This window comes from Anomaloglossus baeobatrachus, chromosome 7 (genome assembly GCF_048569485.1).
Source record: "Anomaloglossus baeobatrachus isolate aAnoBae1 chromosome 7, aAnoBae1.hap1, whole genome shotgun sequence".
Classification (NCBI taxonomy): Eukaryota; Metazoa; Chordata; class Amphibia; order Anura; family Aromobatidae; genus Anomaloglossus; species Anomaloglossus baeobatrachus.
This window is the reverse complement of record NC_134359.1, coordinates 91,639,877-91,659,290: the sequence shown is the minus strand read 5'-3', so window position 1 is coordinate 91,659,290 and position 19,414 is coordinate 91,639,877. Positions and strand designations below refer to the sequence as shown.

The window sequence follows — 19,414 nt, the reverse complement described above, 5'->3', positions numbered from 1 at the left end:
CACCTAAGATGATGTTGGTAGCGATGGATTCCCACCGGTAACCCGCTCCCCGGCTTGGATATGGGCCGGAGGAGCCCCTCTCTGCCCGCAGGCGCTGGCCCTGAGAAACTGGTGCCTTGGCGGTGGCGGTGTCTCTCTCTAACGGTTGGACTGTTGCCTTCAATCGGGACTTGGTTGTTGGGAGACCCAGAGGTCCCCTTCACTGACGGATTTGGCAAATTCACGGCGACTCCTAGCCTTGCCAGGGTCCGAAAGGCCCCTGCCAATGGTGCTGGCTTCTCTTCGTATACCGCTCCGGTACCGCGGGGCCACCACCCGTCCACGGTCCTTTCGGCAACCTCCAAGCAGCCTCTCCTGCAGACGGTCACCGCCGTCTGCTAACCTTGCTGTTCTCAGTCCGGGGCACACACCCGGACCAACTTCAGGCTTCCTCAACTGTCACTTTCTCTTCCACCTTTTACTCCTTTCTCCTCTACCACTTCACTTCAACTTCACTACCTGTTCTGTCTACACTCCTTCACTTCCCTAGCTTAACTGCCTGGTTTTCCCGCCTCCAGGGCTGTGAACTCCTCGGTGGGCGGAGCCAACCGCCTGACCCACCCCCTGGTGTGGGCATCAGCCCCTGGAGGAAGGCAACAAGGATTTCTAATGTAGTTTGGTGTACCTATCCGGGGTGTAGGGTGTGGTGGTGTCATGACCTGTGACCCCTGGCTTGCCCAGGGCATCACACAGACTTGTGGATTTAAACTGGACAACCCCTTTAAGGAAATCTTTTGTGTTAAAATTGTAGTTAATAATTAGTTACTTTGTGACGCCCTGGCAAAACCAGGTAGTCACAGAGGTTGTACAAATCTCTCAGGTACAAAACTCCATCCTCATTGGCAGTCCGATACAAAACTCACACCCAAGTGCACAACACCAGTATGGCCTACTCACCCCCCATGACAATAGGGACACACCAGTGGGCGGGACCAGGCGGATGGGAGCGCCCACCTAGGGGTTGTGAGGTGTTCTGGGAGGGAACAAGACAGAACAGTCCAGACAACAGAACAGTTCAGACAGTTGACAGTGGAGGAGTGTGAAGTGCAGCAGAGTCAGGGGTTGGGGCCCCTGGACTACCGGACTAGGTGGCAGATGGCAAGTAGGACCACAGGCGATGGAGATCCGGTCGTGGGAGACCTAAAGTGGACCAGGGCAGGGTCGTAGCCTGCCAGTTCCGACAGCGGGAATCTGGTCCGGAGGCCGTGCACAGACGGGGTACCTGGACCCAAGGGTGAGGAAGGTTGCAAGCCCCTTGTCAATTGACCATATAGTAAAGAGAATCCCAGCACTCAAATTGAAGACAAGAGGGGAATTATGCAAAAGTGAATTTATTGACTAGTACACTGCAAAAGGAACCTAACCAGAGCAACAGCACCAACGTTTCGGCATAGAGCCTTTCTCAAGGTCGTTGCATCACTGGTCAGAGTACGGAAATACGGGTCTCGGAGGACAACCGGAGGTTTGCAAAAAATGGTAAGGTTCCACACGTTTTTGCAGAGTATGCTCATGGGTGAAGGGGTGACAGGATCACAATGTGAGGTGAGAGGACGCCTGCAGTGGAGGTCCGGGACTGGCATCAGTGGCAGGGAGAGAGGCTGCAGCGGCGTGACTCTCACCTCACATTGTGATCCTGTCACCCCTTCACCCATGAGCATACTCTGCAAAAACGTGTGGAACCTTACCATTTTTTGCAAACCTCCGGTTGTCCTCCGAGACCCGTATTTCCGTACTCTGACCAGTGATGCAACGACCTTGAGAAAGGCTCTATGCCGAAACGTTGGTGCTGTTGCTCTGGTTAGGTTCCTTTTGCAGTGTACTAGTCAATAAATTCACTTTTGCATAATTCCCCTCTTGTCTTCAATTTGAGTGCTGGGATTCTCTTTACTATATGATTCTTGATCCCTTAAGCACCTTTAGCATATGTGTTGAAGCCTGTAATTTCTATATCCTTGTCAATTGACCAGCCGGGGACGAGGTTTCAGGCCTTGTTCTACAGAAGCCCAGAGAGCGAAACGGAAGCTCAACGTGGGGGATAGGGTGTCTGCCAGAACCCACAGAGATGCCAAGTGTCAGATTTTGCGGGCCACAGCTCCCAACATACACAGTACCGGGAGTGGACTTCCCTGTTCCAAGCGGAGTTGTCCCATTGAAGACACAAACACTGAGTGCAGGAGGAAGGGACCCCTGTTTGCTACACCCGGGTGTGGCACCCGAATACACCCGCCGGAGGCGACCGGTCACTGGCAATTTGGTTTGCCACTGGACTTTGTGTGCAATTCTTTGGAACTGTGAGTACACCACCCATCCCCGGTCCAACCCTGCACGTCATTCTCAGCAGTTATTGCTCCTGTACACCCCTGGGCCCCGGGACTACACCTTCCCTACCCGTGGAGGGGATTCCATTCTGCTGCCCTGCTCCTTCAGCTCCGGGCGTCCCATCACCACGCAGCGGCGGTGCTACCAACTCTCACCGCAACCCACGGGTGGTGTCACTGACAAAAACTTTCTCCCCTGTAAGTATCCCCCTTTCCTACGGTTGTGAGGACGGACAGCTGTACGAGCCCGGGTCCTGCTACCACTCGAGCCGCAGTAACGAACCCGGATCCGAGCATCCCCTGCAGCGGCACAGCCCCCGTCTGCAACAACTTTAACTATCAGGAATCAGCCACTCACTTTCTCATATGGATGCTGTGAGTGACAGCTCAGCCGCCCAAAAGATGTCAGGGGTATGCTGTGCTGTCAAGATTCTGAATTACAGCAAAGCCTCCCAATCTGGGCCTGGACTGGGCTGGGCCGTTCCCATGAAAATTGAAGATTGCCTTGCAGTTGCTTCCTCCAAGTGTCGCCAGTTAGGGTGATTACCTGGTATTAAGCCGTCTGGCAGTGGTCAGATCACTGCCAGTTTTAGCTTTAAGCTTGGTGGTGTCTTCGTGCCTTGTTCCTGTGCTCAGTCTCTGATCTGTTGTTGCCTGACCTCTGACCTCACTTCTGACTAACTGTTTAACTAGCCCCTTTCTCTTGATCTGCTATTTTCCTGGAATTTTGACCTCAGACTTTAAACGTGACTGACTACGCCTTTGTCTTACCCTTGTTGGTGATTACGAGCCCTCCTTGTTATCTGACCTCTTACCTCTTGACTACCCAGCCTACCCAGCCTCATGTCATTGTGACGTTAAATACTTATTTTACCGTTGTATATTTGTGTATACACAGTAAATACCGTATATATATCCAGCTTTTGTCTCGGATGCAATGGTAGCTGGTGATTGGTCTGGAAGAACATGGCAACAAGGCTAAAATTTACAAAGTTAGACAGTCATGACCAAAACTGAGATACATGGCCATAAAGCCCAGTGCCACATTTTGTGGAAACCATGTACAGCTTATCAAAACCAACAACGTATAAGAAATGTCGAGCACAATGGAGGAGGGGTGATAATTTGAGCTTGTTTTGCAGTCATAGAACCTGGACAGTCGTTGAGACAACCATGAACTCCTCTGTTTTCCAAAATTTTGTAAAGTCAGTTATGAGATCATTTATCCAAAAGATAAAGATTTGCCGAAAATGGGTCAAACAACACAATGTTCCAAAGTACACCAGCAAGTGTACATCAGAATGGCTGAAAAAGAAATGAATCAGGGTGCACTGGCCCAAAGTCCAGATTCCAACCCAATTGAATTGCTGTGATGGTACTTTAAGAGAACTGTGTATAACGAATGTCCACAAACCTCAATGAACTAAAGCAACATCTATGACGGCGACAGGGGGAGGAAGGCCAGGCATGCAGACAGGTGCAGAGATAGATAGCAAGACCTGACCCAAATATTCCCTTCCTGTTGCACCTGTCAATCAAATAGCAGTGCATTGCTGGAACTTTACTTTCACATATTTCTGAAATAAAGCATCCAATCTCTGAACAAAAGCTATGCTTACATTCAGCATCCTAGCGCCAGTATAACACTGGCTTTACTTTATATATGAAAATCCTGCTGATTGTTCCCTTTAAGATCTTCTAACGATATGTTTATCATTCTGTCCTGATAAGTAAAACCATAGAATTTAAACAAGGTGTACTTCTTGTAACTGTGTGATGAATAAACTGACTGCCATATTTTTTATAGTATCTTCCTGATTTTTTAATCCTTGCTATTTATTTAAACCTTACAATCTTTCTTTTGTAGATCCGATTTTGGTGTCTATGGCCTCGTGATTCCCTCACAATTATACATCATAAGTGACAAATAGATAATAAAAAAGTCTAAAATCTAATAAATGTTATCATCTTCATGAAATAAGTGTCATGTTAGCAGAAACAAAGGATTCTACGAGAGCAGCCTTCCTTCTTGATAGTAGGTGTCAGTTCACACTCTGAAACGTGACAATGTGATAATTTATTTTCTGCTCTCATCTGACAATATTACACGAGAGGAGAAAGTGTTTCTGAATGAGGAATCCCAGACGCATTTCGAAATAGTTTTCTTTGTCTCCTAATAAGAGCCATCACTTCGGCGTATTTGGCAGGTCACTATGCAGCGGTGAATTACTTGCTGTAGATTCATTGTACGCAGTTAAGCTCTATTTCTTCAGATCTCCCAGAGCTTACATCTAACACCTAGGTTTGCTGAAATCCATGTTGCACTTACTGGGGGGTGATTGCAGGGAGAAGGTTGGCAGCCCCCTCCCCATCGCCTTGGTTGTCTGGATGCTTCTGGTGCATGCTAATCACCACTGTTTCCTTGGTGACAGTGAGAAGAAGAGGAATGGTAATGCTGAGAAAGGGGTAGTGAGGCCTGACGTTGACCAGTATTGGGAAAGAGGCACATGAATAGCACTGGGATCTGTCACCCTGAGCGACAAGAGTATAAATACCGAACAAGGGCCCTGGCAGTAAAAACCTTAAATTGGCTGATTTCAGCATAAGCTTTTTATACATATAGTCTGAAAACTGGTCCTAATTTTACACTATGAAGCCCTTGCGTAGTCAAAAATTCTGTGAAACTTTGCACATCAGTTTTTCTTTCATTAATTTTACATTATTCTACTTGTTAATATATTTCAGAGCGTTGTGTAAGTGTTTATGCACATCGTAGTCCTCAATTATAACCATTTATACACACATATAATGTGTTTTTCCAAAAATAAGCCCTACAAGGAATTTTTAGCCTTTTTGGAGCAAGGCTTAAATACAAGTGTGGCGCCCCTGAAGCTTCAGTCGCCACATAGTATTGTACGCAACATTGGGTGTAATGCTAAACCTGGTTCCTGAGGAGGTCAGTCACGGTTTCACCACATTACACACTCAAATACACACCTGGTTGCCCTGTTCCCACTGGGGACTGGGCTAGCGTCGGGTAATCAAGGGGTTGCCGACAAAGGAAGCATTTACAGGATGCCCTCAACAGGGGCCCCAGTCCCACTGGCTTAGAACCTGGGAGGGGGGAGGTGGAGAGAGCAGGGGGAGGCAGGAGCCAACACAACAGTTAGAGAGAGTTCTCCAGCAGCGGAGCAGTCGCATCAACAGGTGCTCTGGTGGGAAGGAGGAGAAGTTCACCACGGTTGCCGCAGGCAGAGGGATCTCTGCTCCTCATGGAACCAACGCCACTCAGGGCAGCAGGACCCTAGGGAAGATCACACTTCACGTTGGTTTTCCAGAATCTGCCTGGATGGGGACGGTTTCAAGCCTCCGTGACCACACAGTGCCCGACAGCACAGTGCCACATAGGATCTGGGGCCTCGCTTCAATCCGGACCCCACAACGGAACCGCGGCTCCTGCATATAGGGACAAGATATGTATACAAGAGAACCAAGAGTTTTTCATGTGCAAAAAGTAGACAATTTTATTAAATACAGAAGGTGAGTAATCATAAAATCACATAAAAACCACACTTTACAGAGCCCAAAGCTGGGATATACACCATATCAGGGCAAAATCTTAGGTGACAATAATATAACATAGTAGTGCACCCAATCTGGTGCATGTTATTAATACAATTCAGTTCAATGTCAACCCATCAATACAAATGCCCCTCAGGACCCCATCATATTAAGGCGAATGCCATACTGTCTTTGGTATATCTACCGGTCAGTGGTGGGGTGGTATTGCCCAGCCTGGTCTCAGGAAAGACCTCACAGAAGCGACGTACGTTTCGAATCACGATATGTTTAAAATCTTCATCAGGGTGGAGGTGTTCTGACCCTCCATCCCTGAGCTCCGGTTTTTAAATGTACGCGCTGAGTCCGGCCCGGAAGTTCGCACGCGGCGCATGCGCCGGCCGGCAGGCAAGTCCCGCGAGACCGCCGCCGTCACGTCACAACCGCGCACGCGCGGGAGCACGGACGCGTCTCCATGACTAGCGCGCGAGCACGAGACGACCAGACGGCGGCGATCAGGCAGGGACGAGCATGCGAGCAGGCGCACGCGCACAGAAACCCCCGGGACTCGTCATCAGCATAACAGAATGTACAGAACATCGTATTGCAGGAATACAGAATCCACAGGTGCAGAGAAATGGCAGGCGTAGTGACATTGCTTATATCTTGTTCCACAAAAAGACATCCTTTCACATCTCTAGTAGTCCATGTGGGTGTCCTGTCACACTTCCACCAATGGCAGTATTTATTAGATCATCCTGCAATCACAAAGTGCATGAATGAGAACTCAGGGAAGGGCGGGCAGAATAGTGAAAATATTTAAAAGAGTATTAAAAGATGATCAGATTGTAGGTGGTTAGGAGAGAGTGGTGGTGCCACAACAAATAGGTGAGACAGAGCAAGATATTTACAGGTTATCTGTCCCTGCAGAAATCGTCCACAGGGCTATGTGCATTCTCATATATATAGGCATATATCTAGGCGTTACAGAAAGGGAGAGTAACTCACGGCCTCATTGAGACCTCTAGGAGCCACAGTATCCAGGGTCACAATCCACTTCGTCTCACATTGTGCTAAGCGTTTCCTCAGGTCACCACCCCTGATTCCTCCCACTATGGCGTCAATGCCCCTAACTTTAAGTTTGGAGGGATCACAGGAGTGGTGAGATCTAAAATGTTGCGGTAGTGTTTTTAAAACACTAGGATCTACCTCTGATTTGGCCGCAGCAATATCCCTGACGTGCTCCCTGACCCTAACGCGGAGCTCACGGGAGGTGAGTCCCACATAGGTCAGGGGGCACGTACACGTAGCAAAATATATCACGTGTGTGGTCCCACACGTGATGTATTGTTTAATTTGGAAGTTCTTAGATCCATCTGATGAATAAAAGGATGAGCTACGTAGAACATTGCTGCAGGCCACACAATGCCCACACGGAAAACATCCCTGTATGGGCGCACTGGAGCCGAATGGATTGGTCCTGGGCGGAATATAGTGGCTCCGTACCAGAATATCTTTGAGATTTCTGGCCCTCCTAGAGGTCATCATGGGATTTTGGGTCAATACCTCTGCAAGTGCTGGATCAGTGAAGAGTACCGGCCAGTGTTTCTTCATGATCTGGCACATAGTCTCCCACTCTTGGTTGTACGTCCCAATGAACCTCACTATACCATCCTGTTTTTTTGGCTTTGAGGTATTAATCAACAACTGTGCTCTAGAGGTTTTTTTCGCACGGTTATATCCAGATTTTATACTCCTCATACTGTACCCCCTATCACGAAAGCGATCTCTAAGGTCCACAGATTGTGCTTCGAACATGATGTCAGATGAGCATATCCGTCGCATCCTCAGGTATTGCCCGGTCGGGACGGCGCGAATTACTGATGGATTATGGGCTGAGGACGCATGCAGCAGTGCATTTACAGACGTCTCCTTGCGGAAGACGTCCGTTTGGATCGATCTCCTATCATCAACAGTAATTAGTATATCCAGGAAATCGATCCTGCATCTGCTGCTTTTGTAGGTTAACTTAATATTAAATTTATTAGTATTCAATTGTCCCATGAACCTATTGAGCTGCCACACAAAAAGGATGTCATCTATGTATCGCAGCCAACACTGCACATGGGCGCAAAGCTCAGGGCCTCCGTCACCGAAAACTAGCCTCTCCCAGTATCCCAGAAAGAGGCCGGCGTACGAAGGCGCACAAGCCACGCCCATGGCAGTGCCCCGCTGCTGCAGGTAAAAGACATCCTTAAAAAAAAAAAAAAAAAATAAAACAAAAAAATAGGGACAAGAGTACATCTCGTGAAACCCAGAGTTCCCTCGTAGCTTCAAGCCAGGAGATCCACAGACAGGCGTTACAAGGGGAAATCCACCGAACACCAAAACCGGGCTGACCTCTAAAGGGATTCAGGTTTGACATAGCCCATCATAGCAAGTGACCGGTATTACCTGGGTGAGCGGCATTGTGCAAAAGTGAGTAAAACAACCTGGAACTGCAGCCATAGACTCTGACTCTTTATTACCCGTACTGCCGCTCCCCGCCGCCATAACTACTCCCCTCATCATACTCCTCAGGGCCCGCTCTACCTGTGGAGAGCGCCACCATCCCTGGCTGCTACTACCATCTGCCCCAGAGGAGGGCGACAGCAGCGGCGGGCCATTCCCTGGCCGCATACCACAGGTGGCGTCATGACAAACACCTCACTATTACCCCAACATCTCTCCCCTGCCATCTTCGGGGCAACGAAGCCGGGCTAGGCTGCCTGTGACCACGACAGTCGACGGCCCAGCGATGAGTAGGTTAATCCCACCTGCCCCATGGGGCGCTACATAAGCCCTAAACCGAAAATAAGCCCTTCAATAATGAAGTGTCCTTACAGATAAAAAAAAGTTAAATAATAATGCAGGACACTTCATTATAGAAAGCAGACACCCCCAAAATAAAGACAGAAGACCCCGCAATCATACTTACAGTATGCTGAATGGGAAGACCTGCAGTGGAACGCACCTCCACACGTATCAGATCGCACACATCAGATCGCACACCAACATTAGATCACACACAATCATACATCAGATCACACACACACTCATCATATCCAGCAAAATCGATTTCTTCTGGCCAGCAGAGAATCCTGGGATGCAGTGCGGTGGAACGCATAGAGGGCCTGCGGTGCGTTGATGCATTCCACCGCTGAATCCACCATGCATTCCACTGCACTGCGTCCCATCTTCCCCTGCTGGCCGGAAGAAATCCGTATTGCCAGATGTGGTGAGTGTGTGTGTGAGTGATCTGATGTGTGATTGTGTGTGTGATCTGATGTGTGCGTGTATGAGTATGTGTCAGCAAGAAGCACTGGAGAACTGCATGGAGCATACCATGTATGGATGGAGCATGGGCATGTACACTAATGCCCGAAGCCTCACAAATAAGGTGGAGGAATTAGAATTAATATTGTTGGAAGAAAATTATGATATAGTGGGGATATCAGAGACATGGCTGGATGAGAGCTATGACTGGGCTGTTAATTTACAGGGTTATAGCCTATTCAGGAATGACCGTACAAATAAGCGAGGGGGAGGTGTGTGTCTATATGTAAAATCATCCTTAAAACCCATCCTGCGTGACAACATATGTGAGGGTACTGAGAATGTAGAGTCCCTATGGGTGGAGATAAGGGGGGGAGAATGAATAATAAAATACTGATAGGGGTGTGTTATAAGACGCCGAATATTATGGAAGAGGTAGAGAATCTCCTCATAAAGCAAATTGATAAAGCAGCGAGTCTCGGAGAGGTAATTATTATGGGGGACTTTAACTATCCTGATATAAATTGGGGAACAGAAACTTGCAGTTCCAGCAAAGGAAATAGATTTTTGATAACAATGAAAGATAATTACCTTTCACAAATGGTACAGGACCCCACAAGAGGGGGAGCACTACTAGACCTTGTACTAACCAATAGGCCAGACCGCATATCAAATATACAAGTTGGGGGTTACTTGGGGAATAGTGATCACAAAATAATAAGTTTTCATGTATTCTTTAGTAAGATGTCTAGTAGAGGGGCTACAAGGACACTAAACTTCAGGAAAGCAAATTTTAAACGGTTGAGAGATGATCTTAGTGCAATAAACTGGGATGATGTACTAAGTAATAAAAGTACACAAAGCAAATGGGAGACTTTTATGAGCATCCTGAATAGGGCTTGTGCAGAAAATATACCCTATGGGAACAAACATGCTAGAAATAGGAGGAAACCCCTATGGCTAAATAGAGCTGTATGGGAAGCAATAAAAGAAAAACAGAAAGCCTTAAAAGAATTAAAGAGGGTAGGTAGTGATGAGGCATTATATAATTATAGAAAATTAAATAAAATATGTAAAAATCAAATTAAGTTAGCTAAGTTTGAGACAGAGAGACTCATTGCGAGAGAAAGTAAAAATAATCCTAAAATATTCTTTAACTACATAAACAGTAAAAAACTGAAAAGCGATAGTGTTGGCCCCCTTAAAAATAGTCTTGGTGAAATGGTGGAAGGGGATGAGGGTAAAGCCAACCTGCTGAATGACTTTTTTTCTACGGTTTTTATACAAGAAAATGCCATGGCAGATGACATGACCAGTGATACCATAAATTCACCCTTGAATATTACCTGCTTAACCCAGCAGGAAGTACGCCGCCGCCTCGAAATCACTAAGGTTGACAAATCTCCGGGCCCGGATGGCATACACCCCAGAGTACTACAGGAATTGAGTTCTGTGATAGATAGACCATTATTTTTAATCTTCTCAGATTCCTTAATAACAGGGTCGGTACCGCAGGACTGGCGCATAGCAAATGTGGTGCCAATATTCAAAAAGGGGACAAAAACTGAGCCGGGAAATTATAAGCCGGTAAGTTTAACCTCTGCGGTTGGTAAAATCCTTGAGGGTTTCTTGAGAGATGCTATACTGGAGTATCTCAAGAAAAATAACCTTATGACAGAGTATCAACATGGGTTTATGAGGGATTGATCCTGTCAAACTAATTTGATCAGCTTCTATGAAGAGGTAAGTTCAAGCCTGGACCAGGGAAATGCAGTGGATGTTGTGTATATGGACTTTTCAAAAGCTTTTGATACGGTGCCACACAAAAGGTTGGTACATAAAATGAGAATAATGGGGATAGGGGAAAATATGTGTAACTGGGTTTCAAAACTGGCTCAGTGATAGGAAACAAAGGGTGGTTATTAATGGTACGTACTCGGACTGGGTCTCAGTTCATAGTGGGGTACCACAGGGGTCAGTATTGGGCCCGCTTCTTTTCAACATATTTATAAATGACCTTGTTGGGGGCATGCGGAGTAGAATTTCAATATTTGCAGATGATACTAAACTCTGCAGGGTAATCAATACAGAGGAGGATAATTTTATATTACAGGGAGATTTATGTAAATTGGAGGATTGGGCTGAGAAGTGGCAATTGAAGTTTAATGTAGATAAATGTAAGGTCATGCACTTGGGTAGAGGAAATAACATTTATGATTATGTACTTAATTGTAGAACACTGGGTAAAACAGACACAGAAAAAGACTTGGGTGTATGGGTGGATGGTAAACTTCACTTTAGTGGACAGTGTCAGGCAACTGCTGCCAGGGCTAATAAAATAATGGAATGTATTAAAAGAGGTATAAGTGTTCATGAAAAAAATATAGTTCTACCTCTGTACAAGTCACTAGTGCGACCGCACTTAGAATACTGTGTACAATTCTGGTCACCGATATATAAGAAGGACATAGCTGAACTGGAGAGGGTGCAGAGAAGAGCCACCAAGATTATTAGAGGAATGGGTGGGCTGCAATACCAAGACAGGTTATTAAACTTGGGGTTATTTAGTTTGGAAAAACGAAGGCTTAGGGGGGATCTAATCACAATGTATAAATATATGAGGGGACAGTACAGAGACCTTTCCAAAGATCTCTCTACACCTAGGCCTGCGACTGGAACACGGGGGCATCCGCTACGTCTTGAGGAAAGAAGGTTTAATCATAATCACAGACGAGGATTCTTTACTGTACGACCAGTGAGACTATGGAACTCTCTGCCGCATGATGTTGCAATGAGTGATTCATTACTAACATTTAAGCAGAGCCTGGATGCCTTTCTTGAAAAATTTAATATTACCAGTTATGTATATTAGATTTTATGACAGGGTGTTGATCCAGGGAACTAGTCTGTGTTAGGGCCAGATGGACGGGCAGACCCGGGAGGTGGATCCACTGGGCCGAACTCCCCGATGAGGGAAAGGAGTCCGGTAGCCGGAGCACTTTAGGTAGCAGGACAGTCCGTGCACTGGAACACAATGGAGAAGTCCCTGGGACCACGAGGTCACTGATGGTGGTCCGGGTGACAGAGCTCAGGTTCGGAAGCCGTGATGATGTCAGGCGGGGTCCGGAACCGTTGGAGCGAGATGACGGGTCACCGCAGGGAACCGAGATGGTACGGACTGTCAGGATGGCAGATGGGCAGCGTTCGGGGTTCGAGATACAGCAGGACCGGATGGCGATGCAGGATCGGCTCTAGAAGACAGAGAGGTAAGTATCTCACAGAACACAAGGAGACCTGACTCCTAGCTTGGGAAAACACGAAGAACAGGCCCCGCTCCCTTGGACATTAACCCCCTTTATACCCTGTACCTGCGTGCATCATTTCCTGTCAGTGGACACTGGCCCTTTAAGAAAGGGTCAGTGACCGCGCGCGCGCCCTAATGCACATGCGCGCGGCCCGGGTGCCAGAAGCCAGGGCAGGAGGCTGAGAGGAGGACGCAGCAGAGCCGGCCAGGGACTGGGAAGCCGACGGGCGCCGGGAGCGGGGACCAGGAGGCCTGGGAAGCGCGGGGAGCGTGGCAGGTGAGCCGGGGAGCGGAGCAGAGGACCCGGGGAGCGGAGCAGAGGACCCGGGGAGCGGAGCAGAGGACCCGGGGAGCGTGACAGTACCCCCCCCACGCCCCCCTCCCCGCAACCGGGACAGGAAGGCACGGATCAGAGGAGTGCCCACATTCTCCCTGGGCTCCCAGGACCTATCCTCAGGACCATACCCTTCCCAGTCCACCAGGAAGAACTGTCGACCTCGTACGGTCTTCATGGCCACGATATCCCTTACCGCATAGATGTCGTCCTCAGCAATAGGAGGAGGAGCCGGACTGGCGGCAGCGGAGAAGGGACCAAGGACAACCGGCTTGAGCAGAGAGACGTGGAAGGAGTTGGGTATCCTCATCGTGGCCGGGAGCTGTAGTTTGTAGGAGACCTCATTGATCTTGCCGAGGACTTTAAACGGTCCGATGTAGCGACGTCCCAGCTTGTAGGATGGTATCTTCAGTCGGATGTATTTGGAAGCAAGCCAGACGAGATCTCCCGGAGAGAAACACGGAGGATCCAGACGTCTCTTGTCCGCGTGTCTCTTCATCCGCAGGGATGCACGTGCAAGGGAGGCCTTAACTGAGTCCCAAATGGTTGTAAAGTCACGGAGTACTGCATCAGCAGCAGGGATGTCCGAGGAAGAGGATACAGGCAATGGGACAGACGGCTGAAGTCCGTAGACGACATGGAAGGGAGAACTGGAGGAGGACTCACTGACGTGGTGATTATGGGAGAATTCAGCCCAAGGAAGAAGCGTGGACCAATCGTCATGATGGGCGTTGACGTAGTGACGTAAGAAAGAGGTCAATATCTGATTGACCCGTTCCACTTGGCCGTTCGACTGAGGATGGTAGGCCGAAGAAAAGTCCAGAGTCACTCCCAGATGTTTACAGAGAGCCCTCCAGAAGCGGGAGGTGAACTGAGTTCCTCTGTCGGACACTATGTGTGATGGAAAGCCATGCAAGCGGAAGATGTGATGTATATAGGCGTCCGCGAGTTCCTGGGCAGAGGGTAGTGCAGCCATATGAACGAAATGGGCCATTTTAGAGAACCGATCCACCACGACCCATATGACTGTGTGTCCGGAGGACAATGGCAAGTCCGTAATAAAGTCCATCGCTATGTGTTGCCAGGGAACTGAGGGTATGGGCAGAGGCAGAAGACGGCCATATGGCAGGTGTTTGGGAGTCTTGTTCCTGGCACAGGAGGAGCAGGCAGAGATAAAAGAGGCGACGTCCGTGCGAAGAGATGGCCACCAGTAATGACGTGCAATCGCACCCCATGTTCTCTTCTGACCTGCATGACCGGCTGTTTTCGAGGCATGGCCCCAGTGTAACACTTTTCTCCTGTCAGTCTCAGAGACATAAGTCTTCCCAGGCGGTATCTGGGCCAGGGTGACAGGAGCCACCGGAATGATCTTGCTAGGGCAGATGATGGGTTGGGATGTCTCTTCCTCCTGCTCCATGGGCATGAAAGACCTAGACAAGGCATCAGCGCGTACATTCTTGTTCGCGGGTCGGAAATGGAGCTGGAAGTCGAACCGGGCAAAGAACAAGGACCACCTGGCTTGCCGTGGGTTCAGTCGCTGAGCAGTCCGCAGGTATTCCAGGTTTTTGTGGTCCGTGTAAATAATGACTGGGTAAACTGCTCCTTCCAGAAGATAGCGCCATTCCTCCAGAGCCAGTTTGACTGCCAATAGCTCTCGGTCACCGATGGTGTAGTTGCGTTCAGGCGCTGAGAAGCTCTTGGAGAAGAAACCGCATGTCACCATCTTCCCGGAGGAGGACTTCTGCATGAGCACTGCTCCGGCTCCCGAGGAGGAGGCATCTACCTCCAAGGTGAACTGGCGGTTTAACTCTGGACGGTGGAGTACAGGAGAGGAGGCAAAGGCTCGCTTTAGAGAGCCAAACGCGGCGTCGGCCGCAGGTGACCAGTCCTTTGGATTAGCCCCCTTCTTGGTCAAGGCGGAAAGAGGAGCAGTCAGGGCCGAGAAGTGAGGAATAAACTGGCGGTAATAGTTGGCGAATCCTAGAAAGCGTTGGATTGCCTTCAGTCCAGAAGGAGGAGGCCAGTTGAGAACGGAAGAGACCTTCTTTGGATCCATCTGCAGTCCGGTATCTGTGATGAGGTAACCCAGGAAGGGGAGAGAAGACTGTTAGAAGACGCACTTCCCGTACTTGGCGTACAGACGATTCTCTCTCAGTCTTTGTAGAACCAGTTGTACGTTCTTTCGGTGGGTCTGGAGGTCCGGAGAGAAGACAAGGATGTCATCCAGATATACCACCACACAGACGTAGAGAAGGTCTCGGAACACATCGTTCACTAATTCTTGGAAAACTGCTGGTGCGTTACACAGGCCGAAGGGCATCACGCAGTATTCATAGTGCCCATCGCGAGTGTTGAACGCGGTCTTCCATTCATCCCCTGAGCGGATACGGACCAGGTTGTAGGCACCCCGAAGATCCAACTTGGTGAACACACGAGCTCCTCTGAGCCGATCAAACAATTCGGGGATGAGCGGCAGGGGGTACTTGTTTTTTACGGTGATTAGGTTCAATCCCCGGTAGTCTATACATGGGCGTAGGTCGCCCTCTTTCTTCTTTACGAAGAAGAAGCCTGCTCCAGCAGGAGAGGAGGATCTCCGAATAAATCCCTTAGCCAAGCTCTCTGTGATGTACGTAGACATGGCCCTTGTTTCGGCTGGAGACAGTGGATATATCCGTCCTCGAGGTGGCGTAGTTCCCGGGAGCAGGTCAATGGCACAATCGTAAGGACGATGTGGCGGAAGTACTTCGGACTCCTTCTTATCAAAGACGTCCACGAAGGACCAATAGGCTGAGGGCAGTCCCGGTAGGGACTCGGGAACCGGAGGTCGCCGGATAGGTTGTATGGTCTTCAGACAGTTCTCATGGCAAGAAGACCCCCATCGAGTGATATCACCAGTGCCCCAGCTGACTGAAGGCTCGTGTGTCCGCAACCAAGGAAGGCCCAGCAGGATTTGATGTGACATATGTGGGAGGACGTAGAGAGTGATGTTCTCGGTGTGCAGAGCACCGATACGCAGTTCAAGCGGCTTGGTGATCCAGGAGATGGTGTCAGAGAGGGGTCTCCCATCCACAGAGGCAATCACAAGAGGTTTGGCGAGTGGAGTAACAGGCACCTGGTACTTGTCCACCGTGGCCTGCTGGATGAAATTGCCTGCTGCCCCCGAATCGAGGTACGCCTCAGCCGTAAACCGCGTCTCTCCCATTGTCACTTGCACAGTCCATGTAACTGGGTCTGAGAGAGTCCCAGCACCTAGGGTGGCCTCTCCTACCAACCCTAGGCTTTGAAGTTTCCCGGCCTCTCTGGACAGGCGCGTAGCAGGTGTGTGCCCTCTCCGCAGTAGAAGCAGAGACCCTTGGCGAGCCGCTCTGCTCGACGTTGTTCAGACTGTCGCACACGGTCGATCTGCATGGGCTCATGGACGGAGACACCAGAGGCCGTTGACTGGAGTACGGCGGGCTTCTGTGGAGGAGAGGAATGCCTTACCGGACGTCTCTCACGGGACACCTCTTTGGACCGCTCCTGAAAGCGTATGTCCACTCGAGTCGCTAGGGTAATCAGGGCGTCCAGGGTGGAGGGTACGTCACGTCCAGCCAGCTCATCTTTGATTCGACCCGAGAGTCCTTCCCAGAAGGCGGCGGTTAGGGCCTCGTTATTCCACCCGAGTTCTGAAGCCAAGGTGCGGAAACGGATGGCGTATTGACCCACCGTCAGAGTTCCCTGACGTAACCGGAGAAGAGATGAAGCAGACGCGGAGGCGCGTCTGGGTTCGTCAAAGGTGCTGCGAAAGGCCTGCAGGAACTCCTGGACGTTCTTGGTCATAGGGTCCTCCTTCTCCCACAAGGGGTTCATCCACGCCAGTGCCTCGCCCTCTAGGTGAGACATGATGAAGGCGACCTTGGCTTGGTCGGAGGCAAACAAATGTGGCAGCTGCGTGAAATGGAGGGAGCATTGGTTTATAAACCCCCTGCAGGTCTTGGGATCTCCGGCGTACCGGGGTGGTGAGGCCAAACGCAGTCTGGAAGCATCCGAGGAGGCTGCCACGGGAGCGGGAGCCGTGGATTGACTAGTGGAGGCTCGGGATGTTGAAGACGTGACTGCCGCTTGTAGCGTGGTCAGGCGGGTGTCCACGGAAGTCATAAAGTACAGCATGCGGGTCTGGACTTCACGCTGGCGTTGGAGTTCCTCATGCAAGGCCGCTAGTGCTTCGGCGGGATCCATGGCCTGTTCTTACTGTTAGGGCCAGATGGACGGGCAGACCCGGGAGGTGGATCCACTGGGCCGAACTCCCCGATGAGGGAAAGGAGTCCGGTAGCCGGAGCACTTTAGGTAGCAGGACAGTCCGTGCACTGGAACACAATGGAGAAGTCCCTGGGACCACGAGGTCACTGATGGTGGTCCGGGTGACGGAGCTCAGGTTCGGAAGCCGTGATGATGTCAGGCGGGGTCCGGAACCGTTGGAGCGAGATGACGGGTCACCGCAGGGAACCGAGATGGTACGGACTGTCAGGATGGCAGATGGGCAGCGTTCGGGGTTCGAGATACAGCAGGACCGGATGGCGATGCAGGATCGGCTCTAGAAGACAGAGAGGTAAGTATCTCACAGAACACAAGGAGACCTGACTCCTAGCTTGGGAAAACACGAAGAACAGGCCCCGCTCCCTTGGACATTAACCCCCTTTATACCCTGTACCTGCGTGCATCATTTCCTGTCAGTGGACACTGGCCCTTTAAGAAAGGGTCAGTGACCGCGCGCGCGCCCTAATGCGCATGCGCGCGGCCCGGGTGCCAGAAGCCAGGGCAGGAGGCTGAGAGGAGGACGCAGCAGAGCCGGCCAGGGACTGGGAAGCCGACGGGCGCCGGGAGCGGGGACCAGGAGGCCTGGGAAGCGCGGGGAGCGTGGCAGGTGAGCCGGGGAGCGGAGCAGAGGACCCGGGGAGCGGAGCAGAGGACCCGGGGAGCGGAGCAGAGGACCCGGGGAGCGTGACAGTCTGATTGCCAGATGTGGAGTCAGGAAGGAAATTATTTCCCCATTGGAACTTGTTTGCCACATTGGGGTTTTTTTTGCCTTCCTCTGGATCAACATGTTAGGCTACAGGTTGAACTAGATGGACTTAGGGCGGCTTTGCACGTTGCGACATTGCACGTGCGATGTCGATGGGGTCAAATCGAAAGTGACGCACATCCGGCATCGCAGTCGATATCGCAACGTGCAAATCCTTTTTGATACGATGAACGAGCTCAAAAGTGTCGTTATCGTATCATCGCTGCAGCCTCCGACATTTCCATAATGCCGGTGCAGCGACAGGTGCGATGTTGTTCCTCGCTCCTGCGGCAGCACACATCGCTGTGTATGAAGCCGCAGGAGCGAGGAACATCTTACCTGCCGCCGGCTGTAATGAGAAGGACGGAGGTGGGCGGGATGTTTACATCCTGCTCATCTCCGCAACTCCACTTCAATTGGCCGCCTGCCGTGTGACGTCGCTGTGACGCCACACGACCCGCCCCCTTAGGAAGGAGGCGGGTCGCCGGCCAGAGGGACGTCGCACGGCAGGTATGTGCGTGTGAAACTGCCGTAGCGATAATAATCGCTACGGCAGCTTTCACTAGATATTGCACGTGCGACGGGGGCGGGACTATCGCTGCAGCATCGGTAACACATTGTTACCGATGTCGCAACGTGCAAAGCCGAGCAATGCAGACATCTGGAGTCTGGTAAGTATGATTCTCCTGGGAAGGGGAGGACTCTGCTCAGCGTGTATGGATGCTGAGTAGTGGACACATGTCTGCTAGTAGTAGTCCTCCTAGCAATGTTTGATGGAAACTTATTACCAGGTTTTCCACATATAACGAAAAGCACCATCTTTAAGACATCTTAGGGCGGCTGTGCAGACTATGACATCGCAGGTGCGATGTCGGTGGGGTCAAATCGAAAGTGACGCACATCCGGTGTCACTTGCGATGTCGTAGTGTGTAAATCCTAGATGATACGATTAACCAGTGCAAAAGCGTCGTTATCGTATCATCGGTGTATTCTCCGACATTTCTATAATGCCGGTGCAGCGACAGGTACGATGTTGTTCGTTGTTCCTGCGGCAGCACACATCGCTGTGTATGAAGCCGCAGGAGCGAGGAACATTTCCTACCTGCGTCCCGCCTGCAATGAGGAAGGAAGGAGGTGGGTGGGATGTTTACATCCTGCTCATCTCCGCCCCTCCACCGCTATTGGCCGCCTGCCGTGTGACGTCGCTATGACGCCGCACGACCCGCCCCCTTAGGAAGGAGGTGGGTCACCGGGCAGAGCGACGGTCGTGACTCGCCCACCCCAGGGCTGTGGGACACCCGGTGCCGGGCCGGACTAGTCCGGTGGTAGTCAGTGGTGGCTGGGCCCAGCTCCGTGGCCCTGGTGGGTGTCAGTAAAATATGTGGCTTGAATTAAAGTTTGTGTTCGTGACGCCACCTGTGGCATGCGGCTAATTAGCCGCCGCTGCTGTATGAGGCCTCCGGGGGATGATATGGCAGCAGTGGTGGTACTACTCCCCACAGGTG

The 19,414-nt window shown here is 50.5% G+C and overlaps 1 long non-coding RNA gene across 1 annotated transcript in view; it reads right to left on the bottom strand.

Moving 5' to 3' along the window:
* Positions 1 to 6,087: 6,087 nt before the first annotated feature.
* Positions 6,088 to 19,414, bottom strand: part of LOC142245924 (uncharacterized) — a 37,604-nt gene continuing 24,277 nt past the window's right edge. The window contains exon 3 of the long non-coding RNA XR_012724817.1: positions 6,088 to 6,673. This is a non-coding gene — a long non-coding RNA (uncharacterized LOC142245924). The remainder of the gene's footprint in view (positions 6,674 to 19,414) is intronic.